General features: G+C 40.2%; 1 protein-coding gene across 1 annotated transcript in view; it reads right to left on the bottom strand.

Moving 5' to 3' along the window:
• Nucleotides 1-12,297, bottom strand: part of SCFD2 (sec1 family domain containing 2) — a 191,775-nt gene that overhangs the window by 170,144 nt on the left and 9,334 nt on the right. The window lies entirely within an intron of this gene.

Below are 12,297 nucleotides of genomic sequence, written 5' to 3'. Positions count from 1 at the left end.
ATCATCTCTGCCTGCAGTCCTTTTATGACAGTTACTTATCAGCTTCAAGATCCTCTGAAGTCTGTAATTTTGCATGACTATTATCCTGGAACCAAATGCCTCTGGTTGACTTCAAATATATTAGTGTGTCTCTTTTAAACTTGGATTATCTCGAAAGCTTTGCTAAAAGTCAAGTGTACCAAGAAACCAGGGATTTTATAAATCTTTTTTAAGGCTTCTTCTTTTTGATCTACAGCAATTGTACTTACCAAATGGGGTTTTAACCCTTTCTGATGACATCCTAAGCAGAGGGAGCTGGCAGATTACTGAGAGAGGAGAGCAAGCAAGATGCATCTTACGTAGTTAGAGCTGGTTTTGACAGAGGCTGACTAATGTTTAGGTTTTACTGACCCTTGAAGTATTAAATCCCACTAAGCTCTATCTTGTACACATACCTGATTTTGAACGTCTTCTATGCAAAGAGAAAAGCAGATCAACTATCAACTGTATAGAGTCCCAGCTCTAAGATGTGGTCAGCACCCCTCAAACCATTTTAACTCTCTCCTTCCTCTAACTCCTATCTATTACTTTCTTTAACAACACATAATACATAGTGTTATCATTTTTATCCATTAACAAGCTGGGAATGTTTCCTCCCTTTTGCAATAGCACCGCACCAGCCACCTCTCCAGAAGCCTTTATTACAGGCCACAGAATATTTAGCTACTCTAAAGCTTTCCCATTATGCAAACAGGAGGATTAAAAGAGCTGTTAAACATATATGCTGGCCCTGGAGCACTCAGTGGACAGCTATGCATCTTACTTGGACTTGCAGAAACAAGTTTCAGTTCCAAATACAGGGTAGTGCTGTCACTTCTTGCCAGGACTAAGCTCCTCTGCATTGACTCAGCATGGGACCAGGTCTAGGAGTGCTCCTTCCTTTTCTTATCCTGCTCCTGCCCTCTCCCCTGCCACCGCAGTAATACATTCTTTGAAGCCTTCAAACATTTCTCAGAGGGGCTGCTGCAGAAAGATGAGATGCAAAGCCTGCAATAGCATGTGAAGTCATTGTCAAGCACAGGGTTTGTTGCTGTTTTTCTTTAAAAAAAACAAAACAGAAAAAAAAACCAACAAACTAACCAACCAACCAAACAAACAAATAAAACAACAAATAAAAACCCAGTTACTCCAGCTGTCCACCACCATTCAAAAGCAGAAGCAACACCTGATCTTTAAATCCCAGAGCAACAATTAAAGGCAGGACGATCCAAATAACAAACCAAATACACCATAGCAATTGAAGGACTGCTGGAATCAAACCAGCTGACCATCCAGATGAACACTGAAGATGGTTTCCTTCCTTCAAGACAAACAAAAGAAAAATCACTGAAAATCATGGAAAAGTGAACCTCTTTCCGCTGGAAGCATAACTGCTTATTGCGACCTGACCTGCTCTGTTCTCCAATTAGCAGATGTGGATATAAAGTACTTCACAAGGCAAAGGGAAGGCTTGATGCTGATAGGCTTCCCAGATATGTCACAGCCCTTTTGGTCACTGTAATAATGCAGACCTTAATCATTTCAGCATTACCCCAAAATTCACTTTTGCTCTTCTAACAGTAGTCAAACTCTGCAGGAGCAAAGGAAAAAAGTGCATGCAAATGATTTCTTAAACTTTGTAATATTCATAACCATCATTTAGCCCTGTCTGAGTTTCAACTGGCTGCCTTTTAGCCCAATGAAATGCTTCTGTAAAATGTTTCATTCCTACAAGCTGCAGGACAGCTTACACAGACTGAGTTACTGGATGAATCAAGTTAATTGAAAGCTTCTGGATAGGATTTTGTACACTACAAGGTATATCAAAATCCTTGCCAAACTGCTCTTTTAAAATATGTATATTAAAGAATTACTTGTCAGGGACTTTAATTTAGTTCTTGGACAAAGCAAATGAATTATGCTAAAAATAAAGTCTGATCCTTACAACATACATATTGCTTGGGAATACTACATGTAACATAATAGGTTACTTTAGAGCATTCTGTTCTGTGCTTTAAAGCTATTGCATAAGGTTACTTTAATAAAAATTATTTCAGTGAAAGAAGTTAGTAATGAGGTGCTGACAATTGAATCTACATTCAGGGATTGCATTTGACTGCCAAGTCCACTTTTGCAGATGCACTGGTTAGTTATCCAATAGATGTCCTCAAGGCATGTAAAACCAATATATTTTGGGTTACATTTGGCAGTGGAGATAGATGAGACAAGTGAAAACATCTACCAAGAACACATCTGAAGTGTGCTTTTCTTATTAGAGAAATGTAAGAAAATAAACCCAGATACCATGGAATGCCAGGAATTCCCTCTCCTCAATGTTTTTGATTTACAAGGCCACTATTTGGTAGTCTCCTTTGACCTCCCACCCTCATTTGCTGGCCTAAAGCCTTAAGTTACTGATGCAACCTCCTGACTAGGCCATTTTGAGGCCTTATGTAGAGGAGTATGCCTTCATCACAGAAGGAAATACAATACTTTCCATAAGTGACTTGATTACCACAAAAATCATTGCTTATTAACTCTTATGGCATAGTCGAGTTAAAACAGTCAAAGATACTCTCTTTATGAGTTGAGAACAAGTGTTCAAACAGACAGCTGGAGACCCAAAATGAATAGTAAAAAAATAATCTGAAGCAGACCTTATATCTTAAAGACATGTTGTTTGAACATGCAGGGCCCTATTCCCAGCTAGTATGTTCATCATCCTGGTTAGCATGATCTAAGCAAACATTGATCAACTTGAGGGCTTAGCCCTGCATATCTTCCTTATTCCCCTTTCTTACTTCAAAGTAGCATATTTGACATAGCTTTGATGCAAACCTAGAGCCCCTAGCTTCTTCAGATCTCATGCAAACCTAATATGGCAAATTCTAGCTTTCAAAACCAAACCAACAGCTATTCAGAAAGAATAAAGCTCCGATCTCAGGCTTTCATTTTTATAATAATTTCCATGCTCTGGTTGATCTGCCATAGAGAATGAGATAAGGACTTCTGTCTACACTGCATATATACCCTATGTTCTGGATATCTTCTCATAGCACCTCCCTGATACACTTCTGCCTACCACAGAATGAGTAAGGGGAGCAGAATTTTGTCCTAATCCAAAATCTCTAGATTTTTGGTGACTTTTTATATTTATTCAATATTAATGCTGCATCCTCTTCCTAAAAAGGGCTTTAATAAGATGTGTATTTGGTGCTGCCTAATTCCCTTCCTCCATATTCCCCCATTACCACCGAACAAAGTGTATCATTGGTGGTATTTTCTGACTTGTGCAAAGTGTGTTTGAAGCCACAGCATATTTCCGTGTCACTAGTAAGAACTGCAACTTTGTCTATCAAGGTTAATTTCCTTCTCCTAAGGGGTAACTGGAGCTCAAGCATCCATGTGCATCTTACACGTTCAGCATGTGCTCTGCGGCTGTTTCCAGTATTGGAATTCTTTATCAGTATGGATTTCTTTTCCTGGCTGCTTATTTAAATAAGTAGTATAGTCGTGGAGAGCTTTAGGTAAGGTCATAAAACTCTTCTCTCCCACAGCGAATGGGAATCTTTTCCAGTTGAACACCATTTTAGAAAATACATTCACGATCTATGGAGATGAAGTGGTACGTGGTGTAGCACAGTCCTCCAGAACCTGCAGGCGCACCACTTCTGGGCTGCAGTTCATCAGGGTACAAAAACTGACTTGGTCTGGTCGATTTTCACAACCACTTTTGAAACTGTGATCAGCTGTAAAGCAGCAAGACCGATTTCTGCATCTCATTGCTACAATTGAGGAAAACAAGATGCGCAAAGAGAGGTGAGCAGGGAAGTGAGGCATTATGAATTAGAATCCAAAGATCTGCCATCTAAATAACACAGAGAACACTAACTATTATTTACCCATGCTAAATAACAGAAGAGGCAGGTAGATTTCTGGATCAATTATAAAAAAAGTAGAGTCAACTGTTCTGCAAGTATTTAGCTGTACAAAAATAAAAATGTATTTCTCCATATACAGATTCTGTCTACTTTCCACGGTAAAAGCATCTTTAAGCTCTGCCAGGTAATGAGCTGACTTCACATAAATTTTAGCCTGTGTAAGCTTTGATTCCCATTTCATATTAAATTTGGAATCATGAAAGAATCCAAATCATATAATGAAAACTTGCAACCAAACCTGCTGCCAAGAGATAATACTGTTTCCTTCCCAAACATTGATCTGCCATCCAAAAGAGCAGCTGTCATTTGTTCTTCTCATCAGCCTATTAATAGCACATTTTTCTGCATTCTAAGATACAGAAGGCTTACTGTGTAGTATGAAAATGATAAACTAGAAAACCCCTCCAGGTCACTTAGTCACCCTGTTCTGACACTACGGTTGAACAGCAAACAAGTAATTCCACAGTATGTAGTAAGGCCAACGCATATCACTGCATTTTAAAAGCTGGTTGTTGAGATCATTCAGGAGGCAAGCTCTAAAGCAGTCGACAAAGCAGAGTGAGAGCTACTCTTGGAAAAAATCTCACAAGACCAGCCAAAGCAACAGTTACTGGGAGACTGTACCATAACACAAGAAAGATCTGAGCTCTCTTTAGAGATTCATAAAGTCTGCTTAAACGGACACACAATTTATGCTGCTATTAAACTCTGAACGCATCTGCAGGAAACCAGCTCACTGCGGCCACATCAAGAGAAATGCAGTTTACAAACTCAAACAGGGAAAAAAGAAACTTGCAAAATTCACAAACAAAAACATTAAGGAAACGAGAAAAGCATTTTTAGGTCACTTTTAGAAGAAATGCTTCAGACAACCAAAAATACGGGGCCCCAAAGCTCTTCCTTTTATGTCCTGACTGCAAACAGTAGCTACTCTTTCCAATAGTTAATCAGAAAGGTTTGTCCTTTACATCTTGCAAGGAATGTACCTGCAGAACTGAGAGCAATTCTAACAAGGGAGCAGTCAGAAGATAAACTAGCTGAGGGACTGTACTCCCTGAATGTTCCTACAGACACTAAATTACCATGCTGTGCCAACCAGCTGAAGGTACAAGTATTCAGAGACTCAGATGGCTGGACAACATTAGGGTAATACTCAAATTTATTGTGTCTTTCCATGGGCAAAGGAAAAAGTCAGAAACCTGGGACTTGGTGACAGTACTCAGAGATTATATTGAGAAGAATATAAATACAAAAGAACAAAAAAAGCGTCTTCAAAAAATTAAGCATGGAGGGCTCTGGATTTTGGTATTTTCAACCAGCAGATTCTACAGGTGATGGCATCTTGAACCTCCTGATCCTTGCACTGAGGATGACTATGTGAGTGCCAGAGGGCCCAGGAAGAAAAATGAATTCTGGCTGAAAACTTTCATTACTAAGCCTGAGTAGCCCAAACAGCGCAGTTACACATCCTCAAAGCACAAAGAATGAATTCTTGAGCAGTCCAGCTTCCCACATCCCCAGAAGTTCTTTTCGTGGGCTGAGAGGAACAGACAAGGAAGAATGGCCAACTAATGCCAAGTGCTTGTCAGCCCAATTCATTCTTTATCTGAAGGAAAATAAGCATCAAGCTTCCTCTTATCTAGAAGACAACTTCTAAGGCTTCTGAGGCCTGCCATAGCAATTGAGGAAAAAAAAGCAAACCTAACATGGCACCTATTAGGCAGGAACCTGGTCAGATGAAGAACCCTAATGCGATTCATCTACCAGTTACTTCAGCAAACCCACTACTGCTGCAAACCAGGATGTCACAGAGCAGCAGCAAGGTCTTCCACAGTGCCGTGTGTTACACAGTGCAGGCGAGCCCAAAGCTCTGACCTCTTCCCAGAATTTTCCACCCTCTGCACACCCCTCTCACCCCTTCCTTTTTTCCATTTCAGGGAGGTCCCATGTTGAAAGGATCTGGGCAAATATACACATTTATTGTAAGATATAATAAATCTTATCAGCTTGTTCATCTTATCCTGTGGCAACAGTCAATTACGTTCATTTGATTCAGGCTGGTTTGAAACTGAGCAGAAAGCCTCTCCTGCAAAGCTTGTCTTGAGTGACAAACCCCAGAAGCTGATACAGCCGTGGCTGTTATTCCCAACCAGAAGATGCCTTGAGAACTTTCAAACAATAAGGCAATTCTGAATAAGCCTCGATTCAGCACTGTGCTCTGAGCCCATAAAGTAAAATCAAGTGATGAGCAGGAAGACTGCCACTTCAGTAATGTGGTGGCAGTGCTGGGATGCTGTGTCTGGGGCATTCCCACTGCCCCATTCACTGCTTAGAGAAGCACCTCCTGGGTGGATTCCTGAAGAGGAAAAATCAAACAGAAAAAAGGCAACAGAAAAACCGCAACAGAAAAACCATATAAAACCCACACCTTTCTGAAAGTGGACCTTGAACTCATGGCACAGCATGAGTCCAAGAAGCTGTAATTTCTCCTGTCATTGAAGGAAAATTTCAGTCTTTTTTAATGCAATGTGATGTCTGCTTTTCATAAATACTGCTGTTAAGATCTCCCTTTCTCTGTAAAAGGCTGCTCACCTTGTTCAGAAAGGCAGGCAGGAAAAGGGTGTAAAGGAATGGTGGCTTTTCTTTGGTTGCTTTTGGTTGGGGGGGGGGTGTCCGGGGGATAGGGGAAAGGGTGTAAGTTTAGGTTTAAAGCAATCAATCCTTCAGAGCAGAGCCCATCAGGTCTTGCCGCAGAGGCAGGAGGCTGGGTCCTGGCAGAGCAGGAGCACGCAGCTCCCGGCAGGGGGAAGCCTCCAGCAGCGGAAAAGCCGGAGGAGCACCCCAGAAGCAGGGACAGGCTGGGAGCCAGCATAGGCAGTATCGTGCTGCTGCTGAACCACTACCAGCATACCGGAACAGATCCTAAAGCAGTTTACAGTGCACAGCCATTCCTCTCCCCCGTCTGAAAGAGCCTTACTATTCACTGTTTTGGTTTGCCCTTCCTCCTCTGCGAGACTCTCAGTGGATGTGAAGCAATCTAGTCGTGTCATCTGGATTTTCTTAATGTAGTATTAGTGTTTCCTCTTAATATTAACATTCTAGAAAGAAAAAATTACTCTAATTTATGAAATAAATTCCTAGCTCATTTAAGTCCCAAACACTGTTCCAAATTACTTTCTTATTATGAGCTTTTATAAACACATACATGCAAAAGAGCTGTAGGCTGAGTCTTTTTGATTTTTTTTTTTATTAATATCTACAGCAGACTTAAAGGAAATATTTAAAAAAGAAAACTGAAAATACCACAAAGTTCCAAGAACCATCCCCCCCAAGCTGGGTTTGTAATTAATTCACTGTTAAGAAAACACATCACAGATATCCTTCAGATGCTTGGTCCCCATTTAAAAAATTATCAAGAGAGTAGAATCAGTTATTCCAAAAGGTCTATTACCGAGCTGAAAGGAAACCTTAATCTGCTCTCCAGTTTTAGTTCAGTTTAGTTTGCCATACAAGCACAAATAATATTTAATTTTAAATTTGTATCACATATGTGACTGTTCAAAGAACACTGCAGTGATGTGTTTTTACAGGGATCATTGGAACTGCTGTCCCACCAGCCCACAAGAAAGGGGGCTGGGAGGATACACCTCAAAACAGTTTTCTCTCCCCAGTGCAACAAAGCACTGCACGTAAGCGCTGAAAGGTCACAGCACTAAAGAAAGGACAAATGGAGATCCTCCTTTTGATCTTCTCCCATGTCATCTGCAAACTTGTAACCTGGGAAACTCCCTGGTTAAAAAACAAAAACCAAGTTCCTTGGGCGAGGGCTCAGAGAGGAAGCAGGATCAGAAAGTAGGTGACCTGTCCAAGATCACGCTGCAAGCCGACAGCAGAGCCAGAACTGGAACACAAGTCCCCTTACCTCACGGCTCTTCTCTACACTCAGGGTTGTCCAAGCCCCATCAACACCAGGAGAGTGCACCACCATTATGGCATGCCCAAGAACAAAGGTTCGGCCAGAATGCGGCTTTCTTCTCCATCCAAACTGTTTACAAGCTTTGTAAACAAAACTACTAATCAGCCCAAAATAGGAAAAACAACTTGAGAACTAACAAGGACTGGGAGAAGTATGTATTTTCAACTGCCATTAACATGAGACATTGAAATTTTACTATTATATCTCCAGGAATGCTCTGACTTCTAACCAACTCCCCTCAGCACACCTCCTTTTCTACCTCTCATACAAGGACCTAAGGAAAGATTTTGAGAGTGACAAATTTAAACATCTGGTCTGCGTGTCTATGCTTTCTGCATCACACCCGTCAACATGATCACCTCATTCTGAACTTGTTATTTATCCCACCAATGCAAATGCAGATGATTTAGTGGCTCCATCTGCTTGTCACAGGTGCCCAGACACCTCTGCTATATTGCTCAATGAATGGCTTTAGGCATAGCAGCCCAAACATGAAGTGTGTTATGTTAGAATTTTTATCCTTATGGAAAAATACTTGCTGCAAACACCCAATGGTTCTTTGAATATTGCATTAAGTACATACATATATTAAATAAAAATCTGGTCTTTTTCTGAGATTCTAACACTGCACTGAATTCCAAGAAGCTTGCAGATTCCAAAGATTGGAAAAAGGAAGCAAGAGTGGAAAAATGGGCAAGAAATCTCTATTCAGTGAGTTTCTGAAGTGCACATAAACAAACTACATATTTAGTTTATTCAGCAAAATATGAGAGCACATCAAAAGTGTTCCTGAGTAATAAAAGAACAGATTAAAAAAAAAAGAGGAAACATACGTATTTTTTCCAGTTGACCACAGCTCAGCACCACATAACAGTACTTCTTGTTCCCACATCCCACAGATCTGTGGCCAGGATGTGGGCATCTGAACCTGCATTTGGGGCTCCAGAGAGCCATGGGACCTCCACACACCTCCCAGCTTGCAAGACTTACAAAACAGCAGAAGATAAACCTCCATCAAGATAAACCCATTACTGACAGCAGGATACTTCCACATGATAAAATACCAATCTTAAAAACACAAGATAGGCGCTTTGAGAAACAAAGTGGCCAAAATGTTATCAAATGGACAGGATGGATTGCTCACAAGCATGGAGAGCTTGATGATCATCCAAGCAGACAGCTCCTAGAAGCTACTGTATGCACGCTTAAAATCAGAAGCTGTAACTTGGAGCAAGTAATCCAAAAAACACTCTAAGGGTTATCAAAATACAAAGACCTGCAAGAGAGCTGCAATCAGTATAGGTTTTCTTAAAATTACCTCTGCCATAAGCTTTCCACTACAATTTCCACTTCTGTTATGCATCATTTGTTTGAAAGGACTGGGTGGCTACTGCTTTACTTAATCAGAAACCAACAATTCTGATCAAGAGTGGATGCATTTAGTTCTAAGTCTATAAACAGTTTCTCATATATATAATCTCCAGCTGTATATAAAAATGAAAAGTATTTTCACACAATTCTCAGAGCTTAACACTCAACTAGCATTCACATTGGAGCAGTAACATGTCAGTGACTACAGTAGTGCAACTGCTCCACAGTAATTGTGAAGCTACTAACACCAGTAAAGAACTCTAGAATGGTTTTTTTAAAGAAATTCCCTTCCCTATGAAGAGAGCACCTTCAGAGTACAGTAACTTAAGCAGCACATGGCATTTACATTTTCATCTAATCTCTAAAGCAGCCCATTATTTCCTTAGATTTGAAAACAAGAACCCTGCTTTATTTCACCACACCAGCTATAAATTCTTCATTAATTCTGTTTGCTAACTCTGTAACTAAGCCCAGATGTTACTGCTGGAGAGGCATTCCATAAGAGAAGTTAAATATAGCAAGCTGTGTGGAAGGAGCAAGCTCTCTCTCTCTCCCCACACCAGAACATGGTCAAATATTACTTGAGAGAAAATAATGAAAGCATTTGAAAAATATTCACAGTATGTGATCCTGTGAAATGCCACAGTCTGATCATGAAATTTCACATAAAAGAGCTCCCACACATTCTATTTGGGTGTAACTGAAGTTGCTGGTCCTGTCTCTGGGAAAGGTGCTGGCACTTTCACTCACCAGAGTAAACAAGAAATTTACAAGCAGAGGAACACTCCTTGTTGTGCATCATTTACAAATCATGCATTATTTTGAAATATAAATCAAGACTAAGTTTTCAATTACAAGAAACCCTTCTGAGCCAGCTACCAATGGCAATAACCATACTGATGAAGAACTGAGAGCATCCTATGGAGCTTCTTACATGGAAAATTACTGGTGGGAATTTTACATTCATTTCAGTACTTCAGAAGAACTTCAACCATGTTACATGAGCAAAGAGATTAATTTTGACATTTATAATTCAACACTAAGAACAGAGTCCTGTTGAACAGAATGGAAACTACCACCTTCACCCATCCATTCAGACACCATTATGATTTCTAGTAATCTTCAGCAACTGACCTAAACTGGTTAGGAAATGCCTATTTTAAATTAGAAATTATTTCTAATGATTATGTAGTTGCAGAAAAAGCAAAAGATACAGGGTTGAACATCACAGAGCTACATTATTTGGAATTTAGAGGCTATTGTCAGGCACACGATGCTGCTTCACTCATGAACAATGATCACAGGAGAGATTCTGAGAGTCATCTAGTCCCTCTGCTCCTAGGCAAGATAAAGCCTATTTAAATGAAAATTTGCCTCATCTGTTCTTTATGACTTCCAGTGTAACAGAATCTGTAACATAACTTTGCAGAAGTAAGGTATTCTGGGGAAGCTGTTAAGACTGCTGTGGTAATGACACCACTGCCTTGGTACCAGCTGCTGTCATCCAATTTTGCTGCACTTGCACCTTTTAGCCAAATCTTGTTGCATTTTAACCACCTGTGTCCACGGGAGGCTTTGCAAAATATGTTAAGTTCAATTGTACTGTTAACAGAGAACACCTTCCCACTAGTGAGCAGATGGGCAAACAAACAAACCTCATATACTATTAGCCACCTTATGACACAATAAATCTCTGCTGGCTGTTCCTAAAAACATGAATGTATCGGCAAAGTCATAATTGTGGCACAGGAAGGCATTATCAGTATCAGCTTTAGTCTCCTCGGTGTCAATAATGTTAGGAATAATGGAGTGGTAGCACAGGTAAACAACCTCAGGGCAAGAAATATCTTTATTCTGGCCCACACTGACAAAAGTTTTCTTACTTCTGGTAGCTACATAAAATTAGCACAAGCAACAGCTACCACACCACAGCACGTCTACCATGGGCAATGACCTTTCCATTTTGCTGTGCAGACAGACCTTAGGGACATCTCACTTCTACTTCAGAGATCAGCTGGAAAGCAGCCAATGAGAATAAAACCAGAGCAAATTTTATTTAAGTTAGTCATCCCAGCAGCAACTCACAACTCAGTCCACCTATATGAGGAAACATTTCCTCTCCAACTTGTAAGGAAGAAGACAGTTATGCAACATGAAACCTAGAAACTGGACCCAGTTACAGCACATGTGGGAGATAGAAGATGACAAAGGATCTGGAGGCTCCCAGAAAATAAAGACCGTATGTTGGAAAGTCTTCTGTGAAACCTCTAGGGAGGGAGAAGGTGGGGAAGGGGAGGAGGAGGGAAGAAGAGGGCACAGAGTGCAGGTGTGAAGCACCAAATGGAGTCAAAACAGAAGAACAGAAACCACATTAGATAACCCATCTTGAAAAATCCTTTCCTACTATATGGGGGAACATTACAGCAAAATTTCTAGTGCACTGCTGAGTAAATTTTTTTTGTGGAGCAAAACCAGCACCTGGTGCATTTCCTGGTTTCTGCATGGTAACAGAAGCATCAGGAAAGTTTCAGTTCTGATAATTAAATTTAGAAAGTGAAACATCAAACCTGATGTACTTTATAAGCAAAGTCTTAGCTACAAATTATATATAGCTAAGTACAATCATCCAAAGTTACTGCTTTTAGGTTTAAGCAAAAGTCAGGCCCTCATAAAGCTGCTGGTATACCTAAATTTGTGCCTAATTATCTTTCCACAGGTACTGTGTTTGAAAACAGGAATATAACCTTAAATTAATGGGTACTCGAGAAAGAATTCAGCATGCAGCTCACTTTGTAATTATAAAAAATTTATGGGAAAAGAAAGCCATACTTAAGACCTACCTGCTTGTATGATCTGCTACTTCAGCAGAAAAAGAAATGGTACAAGTAAGAATTCTTGGTGTTTAATTTGTACTGATTTCTATTACAGTAAGCTAAAGCAATTTAAACAACCCATATCTAAAAAGGTCCTGAGAATCTCTCACTTTTGGGA

This window comes from Neopsephotus bourkii, unplaced genomic scaffold (assembly GCF_033783945.1).
Source record: "Neopsephotus bourkii isolate Nb327-2 ecotype Australia unplaced genomic scaffold, CSIRO-AGI_Nbou_v1 NB_54, whole genome shotgun sequence".
Taxonomy (NCBI): Eukaryota; Metazoa; Chordata; class Aves; order Psittaciformes; family Psittacidae; genus Neopsephotus; species Neopsephotus bourkii.
The sequence above is the reverse complement of the archived record's forward strand: the minus strand, read 5'-3'. Positions and strand labels throughout refer to the sequence as shown.